Source organism: Myiozetetes cayanensis, unplaced genomic scaffold (assembly GCF_022539395.1).
Source record: "Myiozetetes cayanensis isolate MyiCay16 unplaced genomic scaffold, myiCay2020 scf5-8, whole genome shotgun sequence".
Classification (NCBI taxonomy): Eukaryota; Metazoa; Chordata; class Aves; order Passeriformes; family Tyrannidae; genus Myiozetetes; species Myiozetetes cayanensis.
Window position 1 is genome coordinate 59,939,364 of NW_026087742.1, and position 19,159 is coordinate 59,958,522.

General features: G+C 35.4%; 1 protein-coding gene across 9 annotated transcripts in view; it reads left to right on the forward strand.

Moving 5' to 3' along the window:
* Positions 1-19,159, forward strand: part of LRCH1 (leucine rich repeats and calponin homology domain containing 1) — a 113,046-nt gene that overhangs the window by 1,815 nt on the left and 92,072 nt on the right. Inside the window, exon 1 of one of the 9 annotated variants that reach the window (XR_007631124.1) lies at positions 9,678-9,681. The exons of the other annotated variants lie outside the window; for them this stretch is intronic. The gene's annotated coding sequence lies outside the window, so the exon portion shown is untranslated. Of the gene's footprint in view, positions 1-9,677; positions 9,682-19,159 lie in introns of those variants that run through there. 9 annotated transcript variants of the gene reach the window in all.

The window sequence follows — 19,159 nt, forward strand, 5'->3', positions numbered from 1 at the left end:
CCAATAAAAGAGAAGTATGAATGAAACCTGATGTATGAAACTACCTTGAATTGATAGCGTGAGCTGCTGTGGTAACAGTTAGTTGATTCAGTAACAGATGTGAAAGGGGAGCATGGTGGTGGAACTGAATGTGTTTAGAAGAATGACTTTGAGCTTGTCTTCCCAAGCAAGACGTTTTATCTCATTGCTTTTTTAAAGTTGTAGTCTAGCAAAGACATGCCATGATACGAGATAAATAGTTTGGAAATCCAGAAATTTAGCTTGTTTGGTTTGATCTTATATTGATCCAAACTGTTGGAAAACAAAATTATGTATGGGGGAAGAAAATTGTTTGATTTGTGGTATGTTAGTATTTATGTGTTGTGTAAGTATGTGCTGGACAAGCATGAGCTGTGTGTGGTATGTGTGGGTAGTACCTGCTTGTTACATACTTTCTTGTTCTACTAATTTTTCTAGGAAAAAAAGTAGTCTTTCAAACATTAATGTGCTTTTGTCGGAGTTTACCTGGAAGACATTCAGTGTGAAATTAAATCTAGAATTGTGTTTCTATTCTCTTTTTATTTGGTATAAACAGCAGCGTAGAGCAGCCCGTGTCTCAATCTTGTGACAACAGCAGCCCTTTTTTTGTTGTCCCTCCTTAGAAGAACCATGTGTTAATCTGTAGTTACTTAATGTTTTTGTTTGTAACAGTGAGTTATAACTGTTGAATGGGAATTGTTTGCCTTGGGAGTTAAGTCGTGTGTTGATATATTTTAAAAAAAAGTCCATGTTTCTTTTCACTTGTTACATTGCATAACTAAAATATATAAACAGAAGAGATGCTTGGCTTAAGCCCAGATTACTGAAGCTCTTGGGGCAAACTCTTGATGGGAATTTTCTCTCTTTCTTCCTCTCCAGAAATGTGCATGGTATAAACCCAGTACTTTCTTGTACTGCTTGGAATATGTCTGTGCAGTGAGTGACTTATAGTTTTGAATGTGATGTGCTGACATGTCTCTCAAGCCCGGAAACTTTGGGTTTTGGGGTAGGGGTAGCCTTTCATTGTTAAAGTTTTGTTTGGTTTTGTTTTTGTTTGTGGGGTTGAATTTAGAAGTCTGAAGGGCAGGGAATTTCCAGAAAACTGAAACCATATCTGTATCTTGAGAGTGGTTTAGTATCAGAGACTGAAAATATTTTTGGATTCAGAAAGTAATGGTCTACAGCTACTCTCAAATAAAATATTATCAAGCTTGTTGTGAGGAAAGGTTCTGAGTGCTTTATATAGGTCTGAGGAAGAAAGAAGTGTTAAACTTTAAATTCTCTGTTCATGCATTTTTTTTTCCTTGAAGTTAAAAGTCAGATTTCCTCTAGCAATTGATGCAGTTATGAAAGGGACAGTTTGTTTGCCTTTAACAGCTGGGACTGGATCGTTTGACTTTCCTAGCTCTTATTGCAGTTACATTCTGTAGTAACTGCAGAGGCTTAACTGTACTTATCACTTTCTATTTGTGCAGCTTCTTGTTATGCTTTTTCTTCTGTGACTTTTCTTTGCATTAAATACATCTCTCTTACAGAGACATGATAGGACATTTCTTTCACAGTCTTTGAAAGTTCTGCCTGGCCAGATGGAACTTTCGGGCTGCATCTCTGCACACAGGAGGGAGTTTTCATGTTGTTCTGTACTGTTAGAAGAAAACAAAACCTCTATGTAAAGTGTCTTGAGCTTAGTCAGACGTTTTAAACCACATCAGTATGGATGCATTGCAAAAACCATTTCAAAAACAATAAACACTATTCTTATCACTTTTATTACAGGCTGGGTTATGCAGAAGTCAGTGGCACAGTAATCACATAGTTCTTAAGTAATAGCATGCAATTACATTCCTCCAAACTGCTGGGAATGCTGGAAGCATGTTCCTTTATAAAAGAGGAAGAAAAGGCCCCAAAGATGTCACTTAAATGTGTAACTGTGGCTGCCTGTATCACATCAACCTCTCTCTGTAGGCTTTGCTTGTATTTCTGAAGGCAGGTCCTCTGAACCTCTTCTGGTGAATACCTTCTTCATCCATTTCTGCTGACCGAGTTAGTCACACAAGGAAGGATTACTTGCTGCTGCTGGTAATGACATGGGAGAGAAGCAGTACATTTTTTAATCATATGCTACACTGTTAGAAAATAATTACAAATTGAAGTATTTGATTCCTAGTTTGGACAGTATGAAATTTTGGAAGGAATATATTTTTATTTTTTGAGCTTTAGAATGCTCACTCAAGAAAAGAACTCCTACCTGCTGTTTTTAAAAATGTTTCTAAGTGGCCTGTGCTTTCCTGGCAGTGCTGTGTTGAAGACACCTTAGATTGGCAGCATCTTTGAAATAGTTGTTTAGACTGTATCACTGTGCATTTGTTTTCAAAGTGATTAAAACATCTCAGTATTACTATGGGGATTGATACTGGTTCAGGTGAAATATGTTCCTTTCATTCCTCTTTGCTAATAATAATAATAATATCATCATTATCATCATATCTGATTTCCCATTTTTTCAAAATTAAATAACTTAAAATAGGGCTCTGAGCAACTTAATCTAGTCTAAGATATCCCTGCTTCTTGGAGTAGGATTGAACTAGATGACATTTAAAGGTTCCTTACTACCCAGACCATTCTATAATTTTATGCATATTAGATTGCCATAATTTATTCTCACTTATTTTCTCCAGCTCCTTTATTAATGTAATTCTTCCTTTGCTTCTGAGAATTCTCCTAATTACAGCAGTAAAGGTGCAGTTGGTTCCACCTATTCTAAATGCTGGTTGTACTGGGAAGGATGTCACACATACAGACTAGTTTGTTTGTGCTATGGCATGCTTTCAATATCAAATATGACCACCAAATGGACTCTTGTTTAGAATTTGGTTGTTATTTGGTCACTAGGGAAAAAAAGGAGATTTTATATGCCTCTGTCCTTTTTAAGAATTCTCTTTGGTTATTGCTGCTTTTAATAATTCATCATCTAGAATTAATATTTTGATTAAATTGTGGTTTTTTTTCTGATGAGGCTTTTGAGAGACATTAATTTTGCTTATTTTATCTAGACTCATATCAATTAAAAGAAGTCTTTATAAAGCAAAACAAAAGAAGAGAACTCTATTTCTTCTTCATGTTCAAAAGTCAGTCCCTTCCTACAGCCTTCCTGTGTTTATTTGAAGATTTCTAACTTAACTTATTCTGTTTCTTACACAAATAATAACTGTATCAGGACTGGAAGAGAGAGTAAATATGTTTATTATCACTAATGAATGAAATATTACCCTGCAGCCAAAGCTTATGGGATATAGCTCTGAAGGCTGAAAAATGAAGATAAATCAATTTTGTGTTCATTATTATGTATCCAGCAGTATATATAACATTATTGTGTATTTAACGGTTTCCAACACTACCTGATCATGGGATCTGTCTGGATATCTCTGTCAACATATTCTAGTTACTGATTTTTACTCAAGCAGTGCTTCATGAAGGAGCTTTATCAAACTAAAAGAGTTTTTGTAGAAGCATGGTTGTGTGTAGGAACTTATAACTGCAGAATACCATTTAAACCATTGGTTCTTGCTTTCCAAAGCCTGAGTGCATCACTGCTTATGGATCTTAGAAAACCTCAAGGCTATTGACTCCCATTGAAAAGAGTCTATTAGTTCTTTTGCTGTAGAGTTTAGTCACTTGTGCTTTTGAGAGTTACATCTTTTGTTTGGAGATTTATACCCCTATAGCTGAAAAGTAGTCAGTGACTTTGCAGGTGCTGTTAGACTCTTCTCAACACAAACCAAAGTGAATTAGCTTGGAGTGCCCTTTTGTTGCCATGAAACAAATTAGCACTACTCAATTGCCTGGTTTCTCTTTCAGAATGTGGCTTGAACAGATTAATGGCTTTCTACCACTGACTCTGTGTGTGTCTCTTTCCCTTGTATTTTTGTTTGTTTTTTCTTTTGGACTAGCTTGCTTGGTAGAAAAGCTTCAGAACTTGTGCAAGGACTAAGAGGCAGGAGAGATGACAGCCTAAAAATCATATGATAGGAGGAAAGGTGAAACTCCACAATTTCAGCAGGAGTAGGTACTGCTGTGTATTGAATCTTTACCCTTAAAGCTAACTTTCAGTTTAGGATGGCTGTTTTATAAACAGCTCTACGTAGAATTGCCAAAGCCATGTTTGGACATGCTGTGCAAGTAAATGAATAAAACCTGATTGCTTTTGTAGAAATACTGCCCCTTTGTGCATCCTTGGCCAACCTGCTTGGAAGAGACTGACTTGCTGTTATGGTAGTTAAGGTGCTACAGATTCCTTTTCAAATGCTTCTAGACAAACAAAGTTTTGGAGATCCACTCGCATGCGATTACAGACCTTGTGGGAGGTAGAAGCCAAATTATCCCTATATTCTTTGTGAGCCTTCTTTTAATCCTTCCCCGATCTGTTTCTATTGTGTCATCATCACAAAAGACATCTTGGTTTAGGCATCGGTATAACAGGAGAGACTGCATGGGTCTTAATACAGTTACTATATGCAGAGTTTTGAAAACAGTAAATACTTTGTGAGGCTGGGGCAGAATCAGCTATGACAAAGTAGAATGAATATTTGCCCAGTAGAACTGTGGGTTGGAAGAGGAATGGGGTGAATGCCAATGTAATACAGGTTTGAAGAAGAAAATTTATAAAAAGAAGATAGTATTAAAAAGATACTACTAAAGGCAGAAGTGTCATAAAGAGTAAAAATTTCTGAACTACTGAGCAAAAATATATGAAGTAGTGGAAAGAAGGGAAAGGAATTTAAGCAGGGCAGTGAGCTGTATATTCTTGGTTGAAAGTATTAAAAGGCTTGGGATACTTTTCTGATATCTGTAAAACTGAGGAAAAATGCTAATTATGTCAATAATGATAATTAGAATTTTGTGAATAGAGAGTTAGGTAAACATGGAGAAAATTACTTGAATCTAATGTCAATGACATTTATTGACTTTATGCTACAAATAATAGTTTCAAATTCATAGTTTAAAATATTAACTGTTGGATTTAAATTTGGAAAGCTTAGCACCTGTTTGCGTGAAGAAGGAAAAGCCAGTGACATTTTTGCTGCTTACAGAGTTACAAGAGCAACTAAGATGGAGCCTGATGTTTTGCATATCAGAATGACCATTCTAGGAAGGTTGAGTAACTTCTCCAGGCCACAGACGGATTGTTCATCATTCTGCATGCTGTATTCTTGCTGTTAGTACGCATCTTCTAGATTTGTGAACTTCCCTGAGCTGGCTAGATTGCTAATTCAGAGTTAAAATCAATATGATTTAAATAATTTAAGTGGCACTTCTCAAACAGAGGTGTCCTTAACTTGTTCTGTTGAGACCAGAATTAGGAAAACACCCATTTATTGTTCTCCTGTGTGTAAAACTGAAAGAGCCAGAAATGTAACCCCTGTGTTCAGCATGCAGATTGCTGTCAAAGGTGGAAATGGGTGTTACATCTCCTGACTTCTGACTGTTCTCTGCTGACAATATTGTTTGTATAATGGACACATAAATATATAATACACACATCAGAGTAGTTCTTTGGAAGGGTACTGAGGAGTTAAACTTCTGAAGGAATAATTACTTTCTGCTAAATTTGTGCATAGATGTGTCCTTGTGGGAGGAGTTAATTTATGCAATTCTAATGCTTTCTCTGCAGTGTCTTTTCACTAAGAGTGTCCTGCTGGCCAGCTTTTTATCCCTTTTTTCCATGTATGGTGCAGAAAACATAATGTCTGTAAACCTCCTAACTATTTAAAAATAGAAATAACAATAACAGTCTTGCGTCTCTTATCCCAGTCTGTAGGAGATTTTATTCCTTGGTGCAAAGTGCAGTAATTGTAATACTTCTATTTCCTTTCAAGACTGTGGTGATTTAAAATGTAAGACTGGTAACAGATTTAATTCTTAGGTTTTGAATTTGTCTATATAGACTAGTTAAGTGTTTTCTACTATTGCAGCCCAATAAATACTTCTTTCTGGTAGAAGGAGACATTGCTGGAACAGCTGGCATTAATATCTGTGTAGAGGATTTAGGACAAATAATTTTTTGAATTAAACAAAATTCAGCAAAGTACATCTTGGAATTACATTTAAACATAGCATGTGACTTGATTTCTTTATACTGTAAAGAATATTAAAATACTACTATAATACTGGTTTATATTATAAAATAGTACATTTCAAAAGTAGCACAGAAACTGCAAATGACACTTTCATTTATCGTCTGTATACAGACCTGAGGGTTTTTTAACTTCTGAAGTCTGCATCTTTGGTTGTGTTACTCGCAGTGACATCACTTCTTTCTAACATCATATTAGATGGGCAAAAGGCAAAAAAATAATTAAATTAGATGAGAAATAAAAAGCCGTCCACATTTAACTGTGAAGAGAAAAACATGAATAAGACATTGGATTTGTTGTTTGGTAAACAGAAATAAACATGCATAAAATGTGTGTGCAAAGATAAATCACTGAAACCAATGGAGAAGTTTTGTAAAATGGGCAAGAAGTGGGGTAGGAAGAGAAGAGAAAATTAAATCAGAGATTAATCCAAGGAAAGAAGTGAAGCAGAATACGCCCTTGGATAAGGTTTACAGAAGTAAGGCAAGATACCAAACATGCAATAATTCATTTATAATAAGAACCTTGTGTCACATCTTAAAGATAGTGACATTACTAAACAAAATTATTATTGACTTTTTATAAAACTGTTTGAACTTTTAACTGTTTAAAAATTTAATGATAGGAGAAATAGGGATTATTGAACTACTGACAGGTTGTACCATTGCTGCTGTTATGTTACTTTATTTGGATAATAGCGAGGCCTAGCTGAATTCAGTCTTGTTAAGGCAGGGCAAGTGTACTAGCAACAAAGCAGTCTGTCTATTCGAAGGGGAATGAGAAAGAGCATAGTGTCATTCGTATGTTATATAATTAAAAATGCAGACAGTTATGAAGATTTCTGGAATGGGATGTCTGGTCAAAGCTGAAAGGAGCCTTCTCAGCAGTTGGGGCAGGGTGAGGTTGCCCTGGTTATTAAACACAGCTGTGACTGATTAAGGAGAGAAACTTAAACCTGGGTTCCCATGCTCCTTTTATGTGATGTTGCTAAGGTTTTTTGTTTGGTTGGTTGTTTGTTGTTTTTTGAGTTCATCCCAGTTCAAGAAAATTGTCCTTTTGCCTTCCGCTTTGTACAGTGTCGTTTCACTACTCGGTAAGTTCTTCCTGTGATCCATGTTCCAAGATTTGAATTCCAGCCTGGCTGAATGCCTACTCCTTGCTTGTGTTCCTTTTACCAGCCAGTTCAGATTGCTTTGTGTTAGTGACTTGTTTTTTTCCTCACTCACACATGTCCTGTCACTTGCGTGATTTACTAGACATGGTATTTTCCCCTGCTTGGTAGGATGTATGACCAAGAATATCCTTGTGCCACCAATCTGAAATGTTTTATGTGTCCATGCTTTGTCTTATTTTGAGACCTATCAGTACAGTTCCTCCTACATTGTATACAACGTTAACATGCTTTGTCATTGCATGTAGTTCTTGGTTATTTTTTTCATCTCTCATGAGCAGATGATGTAGTTTCTTAGTCACAATGTGCAGAAACCAAGACTGCTTTACTGAATTGTAGTTTTATTATAATGGATGTTTTCCATTTGCTATTTTTTTGGGGGTGGCGATGAAAGAGGCTGCTGAATCTAAAATTGCTTGTTTTTCTTTTTAAAAAATTGGCAAATTTCTTCCCCAATTTTGGAACTGCTCTTTTTTTTTTTTTTTTTCCCCATATGCTTACTGACATTCAGCATAAAAAGTGAATATGATCTGCCAGACTGTTAAAAGAAAGTCTTTCATGAAGGTGGTGTGGATTTAATAATTTGAATGAAAATATAAAATAATTTAAAATAACCAGTAACTTCAATTAGCTAAAATTTTTGTAAGGGAATTTAGAGATAAGACAGACACTATGATGGTATAGACCATGAGACACTCTTTTGTATGATGGTACTGCTATGTTGAAATGTGCTGTTTGTAGCTTTGGCACTCAACCAAACAGTCAGGAACTGCTATGGGTAGAGAAAGTAGTCTTTTGAATTTCTTGTTTTGAAAGCCTTTTTATGTAATTATATTGATTGTTAATGTAATGACTTTAAGAGCTTAAGTCTTTAAGTCATTAATATAATGGCTTCAAGATTTCTACTTTTAGTTGTTCCTAGCATAGACCTTGTTCTATGTTTCTGTTAAAAATTACCTTGCAAGTGTTGCTCAGTGGGTTACTTCGTTGTTCTACAATGATGCAGGTTATCCCTGGTTGTACAGATTGGAAAAACTGAGAATCAGGTATTTTGAATGGCTTAATCCAGATCTTGGAACAGATCAAAGACAAAACTGTGAAAGGGATCCAGCATTGGTTCTCTGGCTTTTTTCTTTTTCTTTTTTTTTTTTTTTTAATTTCTCAATCAAGACAGTGTATGTTATCTTCAAGAATAGATAGATGTTCAGGCATTTGAATTAAAGACTTGTTCTGGAAGATATTGTGACAGTAGTAAAGACTTAAACCTTGAAGCTTCCATTATGGTCTTAAGTCCTGGGAGTGGTTTTAAACGTATTAACACAGTGCAGAAACTCACAATCTAGGAGCATCTGGCACAAACACACAGATACAACTCAGAAATAGTCTTTCTATAAAAGAATACCACTCTGGATTTGCAAGCAGTTAAATATTAACTTTACACAAAAAAACTCAAACAAACAACAAAAAAACCCACAAATCAAACAAACAAACCCAAAAATTCCCCCCAAACCCACACCCCCTAGCCCCTCCCCCAAAAACAAATCCCCCCACAAAACAAACAAAAAATAACACCACACACACACACACAAAAAACCCACCAACACAACAAAACAACTAAACCCCCCTCCAAAACCCAGTATTTTGGCAAGAAGTGCTGTAGTCCTTCTGCCAGTTTTCATATCTTCATACATTTGGCTTCCTAGAGAACTGAAAAGGTTATTTTTGGCATAGCGCCCTAGGCTAAAAATGGCTTCTGGAATCTCATAGCTCAGTTTGGTGTTGAGCAGTTCTGTGCAGTAGTAACATAACTGCAGTAATTGGTAGTCTCGCTGAAGCATTTTAGTTATGCACTTAAATGTTAAGCTGTGGGAGATGTGGCTGTGTGATCAATCCCTTCAACATCCCGTTTATCAGAAAAATTTAAGCCATGTTTTCCTATGAAGCAACAGTAGCCTGAAGAAGAGGAGGCTTTTCTACAAGTACTTGTTAAAGGGAAGTAAGGAGTCAGTGTAAGGTTTAGGCTCTACAGGCAATGGCTCTAAAATGAAGAAATAAAGCATGGCATTGCTGTGGGAACAGTGAAGCACTAGCATTGCAGCTGAGTCTGTATTTGTGGACAGTAGAATGAGTCTGAAGTTTTCTTGTGTTTCTATCCAGTGTTGCAGGGTTTACCTTTAAAAGTGAAAAAACCCACCCCAACCCTGACACTACCCTTCCCTAAGAAACACAGTACACCAGTTACTAGGTGTAAATGTGCACTTATAATAAATGTAGGTTTACTGAATAATTTGGATGGAGTTTCAAATCAGGAATTTGAAATAGTCAGGAGAATAATGAGAGGCTAGCTATTTAAATCTGAAAAATCTTAGACAAGTAAAAGACCTGAAAACTTGAAAAGGCTGGATATTGCTTCCTTCTACGTGCCTCACAAATATGTTAGCTTTTTCCCCAGTTGCTATAAGTAGGAATAATGCATGGTGCTGCAGGAAAGCAAAGTTTTTCTGATTAGAATTCATATAAAAACACAGTTATATTAATTTTTTTTGTGGGTGATGTCAGCATGGGCAAATTCTGCATGAGAATCAGTGTTGTTCTAGACATAGCTCATAAACATCCGTAGAACACTCATTTTAAAATAATCCAAGAAAACAGTACTGTTTTTTGTGTTCTAACCTTGCAGTGTAAGGCTTTGTTAACACAGAGTGGAAATATGGCCAAAATAAAATGGGTTCAGGTCAAATTTGTGATCACACAAATTTGAGATGAGCAGACGAGTGAATGGCTCTTCAAGGACTGTTATCAGACTTCTTTATCAGAGCTAAGACTCTGAAATGAAGAAATAAATCATGGTATTGCTATGGGAGTAATGGAGCACAGACGTCACAGAGAGCTCTCTACCCCCAAAGTTACTCTTTCTAGAGTACAAGTGCTATTCTTCTAAACAATTTATGAAAAAGAATCATTCCAGATCAGCTTCTGTAGAATACCTGTGCTCAATCCTCAGAAAGCTTGAATTTTGCTTACTTGGACTAAGGAGAAATCTTGCTGGTTGTCCTAAATACAGCAGTTCCTGTAAAACAGAATCTTTTGTGTTTTGATGGCTGAGTAGTATAAGCTGTTTACATTTCTTGCTTGCAACCTCAAATAGTTTTATAGAATGTTTGCTATTTTAAGAAAATATTTTTCATATGGTATTTAATGAAGATAAATCACATTCTTGGTTGGGAGTATTTGAAGGAATTAATCTGTGTCTGAAAATTTTTCGTCCTTGTTTTTAACAAAAACATCTTATTTTTCAATGTTCTTATCCTAGAGAAAATGAAAATATTTGCAGTTAGGAAGTATTCTTCTGCTTGTAATTGATTCAGCTTGGAGAAAAGCAGGTATCATTTGTGCTTGGTGCATTTACCTTATGTCATTGTGTGTGTGTTAGATATATTGAGTGCATTATAGATATAAAAAAAATTTCACCTGCTCCACTTTATGCATGATACAGGTCTACTTACTCGTATGTTTCTAAACCCTTCCTTGATGCATGAAATAGGTGTAGCTTGGGAATAACCCACTTGATACGTGTGAAAAGACAGGACATAGGGAGAAATATATTGCTTTATTGGTAATTATTGTGATTGAGTTATATCGAAGGTTTTGTTAGCATAACCACTTTTGTCTTTCCTGTGGAATAGTATAAATAAACCCATTGAAAGCAGCGTTACACAGAAGTAGATGGTAGAGTGCAGCAAACTTAGGGTTTTTTGCTTTATTAACAGAAGTTCTAGTACTTCAAGAATATTTCATCAGTTCTGTTGTTCTTTACCAGATGTGTCTCACTTCACGTTGTGCTGCTGTTTTCATTCTGGTGCTAGAGGACTATACTTGTTGAAGCAATTGATTCATCTTAATAATAGAAGAGACTTCTATATTGATACAGTTTGTCCCTCTGCCTAATACTGGCCATCAGTTTCACTGACTGACACTGTATCTAGATCACAAATTTATGGCTCATATGTACTGTCCCAGTTTTAAAGTATGCCAGTGATAATAGTATAATTTATTATATATTTCAGTTGGAAATAAATAAATAAAAGAGATTACATACTCTGTTTTTATTTTAGCTTCCACTTCTGGTCATTTTTTTTCCTCACTAGATCAGCTAATCCACTATAACAGGTGTTTACTCTTCTGCAGTTGTCTATACATTATTTTTTACCTTTGTCTTTAATAAACTAAGAGATTTTATTAATGAAGGATTAGTTCCTATTACTGTAATTTAGGATGCCACTACAGTTGTCCATCTAGTTTCCTGCTGAAAGGTACTGCCCATGTAACTAGGGTAACAAGTGGTGAGGATGGTGGATTTAAACTAATAGGACAGGCTTGCAATTGTAAGGTTGAGGAGCTGGCACATGATTTCACCTGCTGCACTTATTCCTGGGAAGGTACCCACCAGCAGGAGTGGAGGGCAGAGTTGAGGCTGCTGATATCTTACCTTGCTGTTGTGTTGCAAGGACTTGTGAGTCAGTCCTAAACAGATGAACCTGTGGTGTTCTGCTGTGAAATAGGATTGCAGATCCCAAATCTTGCAATTTTATGAAACCTTATATGTTTTTGCGTGCTTTATAATTTTTGTCTTTTACTTAGTTATTAACAACTAGATATAGCAATTTGTGAGGTGCTTTGCAAATACTTTCTTCAGTGGTGTAATGTGTGTTCAGCTTATTTATCAATAGTTGCTGTTAATGCACCCAACTTGGATTAGTCATCTGCACCTTTAGGGTTAGTGGTAGCTCATGATTGTCATCACTCCAGGCTTATGCTATCACTTCCCAAGACTGTGATTCTGTGATTGCATTCTCTCATGTTGTATTTTAAATTTTCGTATGATAGGGTTAAATATGACCCTAATTGTCTTACCTGCCCGGTTCTCCAGGTCCCCATGTATCTATTATAACTTGGCCTTGCTGTTACTTATAGCACCATTAACATCAATCAGTTGCAGATTTTATCAGCAATGGCTTTGTATTTTAGGAGGGAAAGTCTTGAAAATCCTGACTGATGCTGTGTTGTGAAGAAATAAAGCTAATTTCTCATATGAGACACTTAATGACTTCCTTGAGGGTATTGTTCAGTTTCTGCAAGTAAATGTTGGATTAACACTCTACAGCCAAATCAAAATGACTGATGTTCAGGAGTAAGCAAATGAAAAATGCTCTTCCAGTGGGTACTGTATTCATACGAGATTGTAGGATGTGATCTGTTTCAGTAGTGTACAAGTTCTGGCTTATGACCATGTTTTTTAAAGATACCAAAGTGTTGGGGTTTTTTTCCTTGTGATAATTATTCCCTTATGTCTCCTTTGGTATTTTGGTATATGAATTAGGAATATAAAAATGAAGGTTATGTGTAATGTTGAAGAAGGTTTTAAATCAAATACAGGTAAAGTTGATCTTTAATTAACAATTCCTCCCTGAGTATCTGTTTCAAAATGGATTGCTTGACAATTCCTTTTATAGAAACAGGATGTTTTGGTTTTACTGAAATGTGGATTTCTTGGGAACTCATTTTGAGAAAGTGCTTGTCTGCCTCCACCCTTGGTGGAATGCAGATGACATCAGATTTTTTTATGTACTGGTGCTACAGACAATACATAAAGACCAACTTTAGAAGCGTCAGTGACATAAAAGGAATTGCATTCTAAGTGGTCTTACTATTTAGGGTGAATTGGTAGTATTGATGTCCAAGTGATCATATCTAAGGCAATAAAAGATTTGGATTTTTTACCTATGCCATTTTAAATATTATAAATAATTGCAGTGGAAGTTCCACTTAAGGTAATTTTGTGATCTAAAACATAACCCTTGAACTGCCTTTCCTGGATGGCAAAGCTGTGTTGTTCACTTGTTTTGGATCTCTGTTGTGTGTTTTCTCTCACTTGTGCTAATTTTGGTTCAGCTGTCATTTGAGTTTAATTTGTCCCTTTGGAAACTTTTGATTAAGATCTAATTACAACTTCACAAAACCAGCTTCTTTAAGAGAATATTTATAAATAAAAAGATAAGTATAATTTGAAATATGCAGTTAATTGAATAAAAGCTTTATTCTAACTCTGTATCTAAATTTTATGGGATCATAGGATAACTATGAAGAGACCTAAGATGCTAATGAAGGGACTCCTGTAGGTCATATAGTCCAACCCCCTGTGCAAAGCTGAGTCAAATCTAAACCTATTCAATCTGTGCTTGTCAGCTGAAGCATATTTCATTTAGCTGAGGCATTCCAAAGTATCTTGAAGTCCCAGGTGCTACTTCTGTTATGAATTCCCAGCATTTTTGTGTTGAAAGAACATCCAATGTGATTAGATTTGGTTTGCAACCTTGCTTTGCATCTATGCAAAGTATACTACTCAGTCACCTTTGTTTGCTCACATATTTAACCCATAGACCTACTTGTAGAGTTTTACTCTAGTGTGTATTGGCATAAATTGTGACATATTTTGCTTCTATTACCAAATGCAGACTCTCATTGTTAGTCTGTTTAGGAAGTACTGAGGAAAGGGCCTAGCTTAACACATTTTGGAAGTTCTTTTACCATGCTTTAAAGGAGAATAGGGTGCAGTCTTAGTTTTAAATCCTATTATGGGTACATTTGTTTCTCCATTAGAATGACGTTCATGAGGAGCTCATAGCATTCAAGACAGGAATGCTCAGTAAGAATACTCAGAGACACTGATTTGAGATAGTTGACATAGTATGGGGTGGGTTTTTTTCCTTTAAGTTCTGATGGCAACTGTGACATGCCTGTGTTTAAAATCATTAAACTGTGTAAGGTTGTATGGCAGTAAATGTTACTTATTTGTACTGCCTACCCCAGTAGGCATTAGCTGCCTACACAGCTGCTCGCTCACTCACTCCCCCCCAGTGGGGTAAAGAAAAGAATCAGAAGGGTTAAAAGTGTGGAAACTTGTGGGTTGACATAAAGTCAATTTAATAGGTAAAGAAAAAGCTGCATATGCAAGCAAAGCAAAATAAGTTGTGGGTGGGTTTGTTTGTTTTGACAATTTGGTATGCAAATGCAGGTAGAGTGAAAGGCATAAGAGAAGTTAGTGGCAAAATCCCTTCTGACTGACAGATGTGGGATTTTCCCTGTTCAAATTTTATAAAACAAATTATATTTAGGACTAGGTTATAGCAGTGTAAGGTAGCTTACCAGTCTTCTATCTTTGTGAACCTCAGCACAGGTTTATTCAATCTAATTTCTTGGCAAGGTCTCCTGTCTTGCTGCTGTACTTTGTTTTCTGTCAGCATCTGAGTTCGGTTAGTTCAGGAGTTTCGTGTGTCTGTGTCACTGTGAATGTAGTAGTATAAATAATGTATCTGTAAACAGTGTGACTGTAATGCAGTTTTAGCTGTTAAAAGATAATTATTCTTGCTCCCTAGCTAGTGTGTATGGTCTTGGGGGTTGTGCCTTGGTTTTAATTCTTACTTTCAGACTGTCTTGAGGAATCTGTAGTGCTCTATCAGCAGTAATGTAAACAATAAAATATGAAGAGAATTTGTTCTTATATTCCAGTATCTGAATGTTAGAAAATTATCTCTGATATTTGTATTTTATGATACCAGATTACTTTCATGATTCAGCTATATATTAGTGTAAAATTGCTTAGGTAATGAAATACACTGAGAGCTGGGCTATTCAACATCACTGTTGTTATGCAGGATTTTGTTGGGTTTTTTGTGCAATATTATTATCCTGAAGAACAGGAACATACTCAGTCAAATCATGTTTTAGGATGTAATTCTTACAAAAACTCCTTTCCATTAATTATATTTTCTGTTTTCTGTTTTGAAATGTGGTTATCAATATGTTTTCTTCCTCATAACATATTTATGTTGCATTTAACAGTACTTATGATCTTTTATTTATTCTCATAATAACCATCAAGGACTATAAACTTTCAGAACGGTAGATTTCCACTAGTGAGAATTTTCATGATATAACTGGAGAAGTTGATGAGGAATGGAGCAGGCAGCAGGTGTATTGGGAGGTGACAGATTTCTAAATAATGTTTAAATAATATTAGCCTTCTGAATGCCTTATTTATGTTTTTTTGGCACTGATCTCTTCTCTGTGGTGACCAGTGACAGGACCCAAGGGAGTGACCTGAAGTTGTGTCAGGGAGGTTTAGGCTGGATATTAGGAAAAGGTTCTTCACACAGGGGATGGTTGGGCACTGGAACAGGCTCCTCAGGGAAGTGGTCACAGCACCAAACCTGACAGAGATTAAGATACTCCCAGGCACATGTTGTGACTCTTGGAGGTTGTCCTGTGCAGGGCTAAGGGTTGGACTTGATGGTCCTTGTGGGTCCCTTCTAATTCAGCATATTCTGTGATATTGGGCCACTGCCAAAATAGTAGCAAGTAGTTATGGTTTTACTCTCTTAGGTGCATTGGATGGTTTTGAACTTGAATATGATTAAATCTCTTTTAACTGTCTCTTGTATTGTCCTCATAAATGTAGTAAGCTGTAAGTTTTAAAGAAAAAGGAAGTACAGTGATTACAGTAACTGAGCTTATATCCTACTATACTGCATTTATACAGTTCAGTAGTAGGAAGATGTTCTCTTTGGGGGATTGCTCTGTGTTCCTCAAATTTCATTTAAGATGTTTGTCAGTCAATGTACCTGGCAGCAAGTTTACTGGAGGAAGTCAGGGTTTAAATATAATATAATTTGACTGTTTAATCATAAATTTTTTAGGGACTTTCCACTGGATTTCCACAGTGGTAAAAGGTAATTTTTAGACAGCATTTTTTTTTTTTTTAAATTGTTAAAGAAGCTCTGAGTCTTGGTTTCATGTTGACTATGTGAACACTGAATTACCAGTACACCTTTAGCCATTTTCATGCAGTTTACTAATTTGGAGCAAAATTTGTAAGTCATGTAGCATGAATCTGTTGTTTTGCACAGTGTTTTAGTAGCTAACATGGAATGACAGAATGAATAGAGCTGTACTGCATATGAGAGTAAGATGGTAATACTGAATCTTAGGATACCTATTGAATTTTTTTTTTCTCCCCTCTTTGGCTTTAACCTTATTTTACAGTAATGAAACTAGTTAGTTCACATAAGAGTTGAGTTTTGGTAACCAAAATTTGAGCAAATACCAACTGGCCTCCTGATGTGGAGGAAAAATCAGAGGAACAGAAGATTGAGCCCAGCTTCTCTTATTGTAGAAAAAAACCAAATTCTGAGGTGTAACCACTTGAAAAGGGCATTCTCTAAGAACTTGGCTTTCTTTTTCAGTAGTGCAAGCAAGTGGATCGGTAATTCAAAATGTTTTTCTAATAAAAGGAAGTTTATGAAAATGAATGCATGATTAATTTCCTTATTTTTATCAGTTTTGTTTTCAATGGCCTGTGTTACTTGGAAGGGAAGCTTGGAGACAAAACTGTTTTAAATATCAGCTCCTAACAGAAGGACATTGCATTGCACACTTAAACTTTTTAATTGTGTTGAATCTATTAATTTATGACTGTTGTGTGGCTGATGATCTGTCATTTCCTACCTGATACCTTGTTTTAAGTGAATGAGATAAATATGAAAATCAAATGTGAGCTAATTCAAGTTAAGATAAATATATAAATAGGCTTATATGGAAAACCATAGCCCCAATATCTCTCTAACCAAAGATTTGTAATATTACATACTTTTAGCACATGGCAAGAGTCATTGTGTAATTGTAATTACCAGAATGCTATTTTTAATTTCAGAATAAATTAATTGGTAGGGTAGGTAAGGTGTTTATTTGCCAGATAAAGCCACAGTTAAGGCAGGAAAATGTATTTCCTTAACAGACTATTCCCTAGGGTAACTATTCACATAAAAGCACATCTCTTTTTAGTTTCATAATTATATGCAGGCAAAATATTTCAAATCATAATGGCTATTAAAATTACTACTAACCAGAGTTTTGTATAATGCAGTTTGTCGAACAACCGATGTTTGTATTTGTATAAAGAACTACCTCAGTCATTGTGCATTGTGTTCTCTCACTAGGGTGTGCAAGCACATGTCCATAGACATGTGAGACATGATGAAGATGCATATGCACACTTCAGGCATGTGGACTTAAAATTCAGATTTTCATTTTTTTGTTTCTGGGAGAAATATAATTTGAAAAGTAGAAATAATTAGTGTAATCATGGGAGCTTTTCAGTATCTGTTTTAAGAACAAAATTTGTGATTTATACAGAATTTACTCAGAGAAATTGTATATACATTTCATTCTGAACTTGGTTGCTACTCAGAATGCACACTGTATGTATATTTACGGTAATTTCTGCATATCTAAACACTTTTGTGTGTTTAAATAATGTAGCATTGGCTCTTTTGTTATGTATATACTTTAAATAGTAACCTTCCATAGGGAATGTAGCTGATTACTGGTTTAAAATCCCTCTTCTTTGTTTTTACAGAAAAGGTAAATACTAGAAGAGTATGAGTACCTCGGAATTATAGTCTAATCTTTTTTATTTTGTGTCCTTGTGCAATTGTTTTTTCAAGTAGGTCTGACTACAGTTTAGCAAGAAGAAAAATATTACACCTTTCTCTTCACTCATTTTATGATTTCTGCAGATATGTCCACATAAGGTTAATCATTATTTCCGAGATGGCTTAGGTCTGAGGGTAGTTACCTATCTTAAACATTGTGGTGAGATATTTTTTACTGTCTTGTTACCTGTTTTCTGACTCCTTTTTGATATTCTCCTAATGTTTTTGCCTTTATTAGGCAAAGTAAGGGTCTTTGTATTTCAGATACTTGATTGCATTCTGTTCCTCTCTGTGATGAGGAATACTAAAAGACTATTTTAAGTGCATTTAAGTGGATACAGTTGATTGTTTTTAATGCATATAAACACTAATGAAAAGATTTTGTGCCTTTTCTAGGCTGTCTTTATATCATAATTGCATTCTTTAAAAATGAGTCTCAGCCAGTAACGCTGCTTCTTAGATGTCAGTGGATTAGTGTCACTACGTTACTTGAAACAAGATGTATTAATCTCTTATTCAAGTTTTAAATCTATGAATCTGAAAGAAAAATTTCTTAGAAGCTGAAGTAGTTTTGTCATCCCATAAATTTCAGGTCTAACAGAGGCAGTTTTTACATGTTTTCTGGTGTTATTTTTGTTTAGGGCTGGGTTTCTTTTTAAAGCATTAAAGCCTGAAGCAGGTGTAATGGATGTAGCTCTGAGTCTCTGTTTTTTAAATATCATTTAACATAGCATAGCAAGAGTTACTGAAAATTGGGAGAATATAATGCTGATGCAGGTGTGTCCCTAACTATAATGTGAGTATATGTTAAATATATATATGTATATATTTATATATATATAAATATAAACCCTGTAATAGCCAGGTTATTGCTGTGGCTTTGTAAAGTTTCGAGGTATATAGACTACACAACTTGAAAGAGTAGATTAAGGTAGGCAAAGCATTTATCAATCCTATCAGATATGTAGCATTCAAGTGTGTGTAAAAGTTCACTCAGGTATTACTTATAAATTCTTACTGAGAAAAAGGTGTGGAAAATCTTTCCCTCTGAACTTGTGTTACTGAACATTCCATGCCAGAGACACTCGTCACAAGTCTTCTGGATCTGTTGGAATTGGAGGTGGAAGACATCTTGTACTGATTTTTCAGTTTGGACAGCTTCTCTAGAACAGTAGTTTCCAAAGTGAAAAACATTAATTACATAAAAGCTTGAAAGTAATATTTCACTTAAACTGTTTACAGATCCTTGACATGAAACCCAAGGATTTTCTGAAAGAATGTCCTCT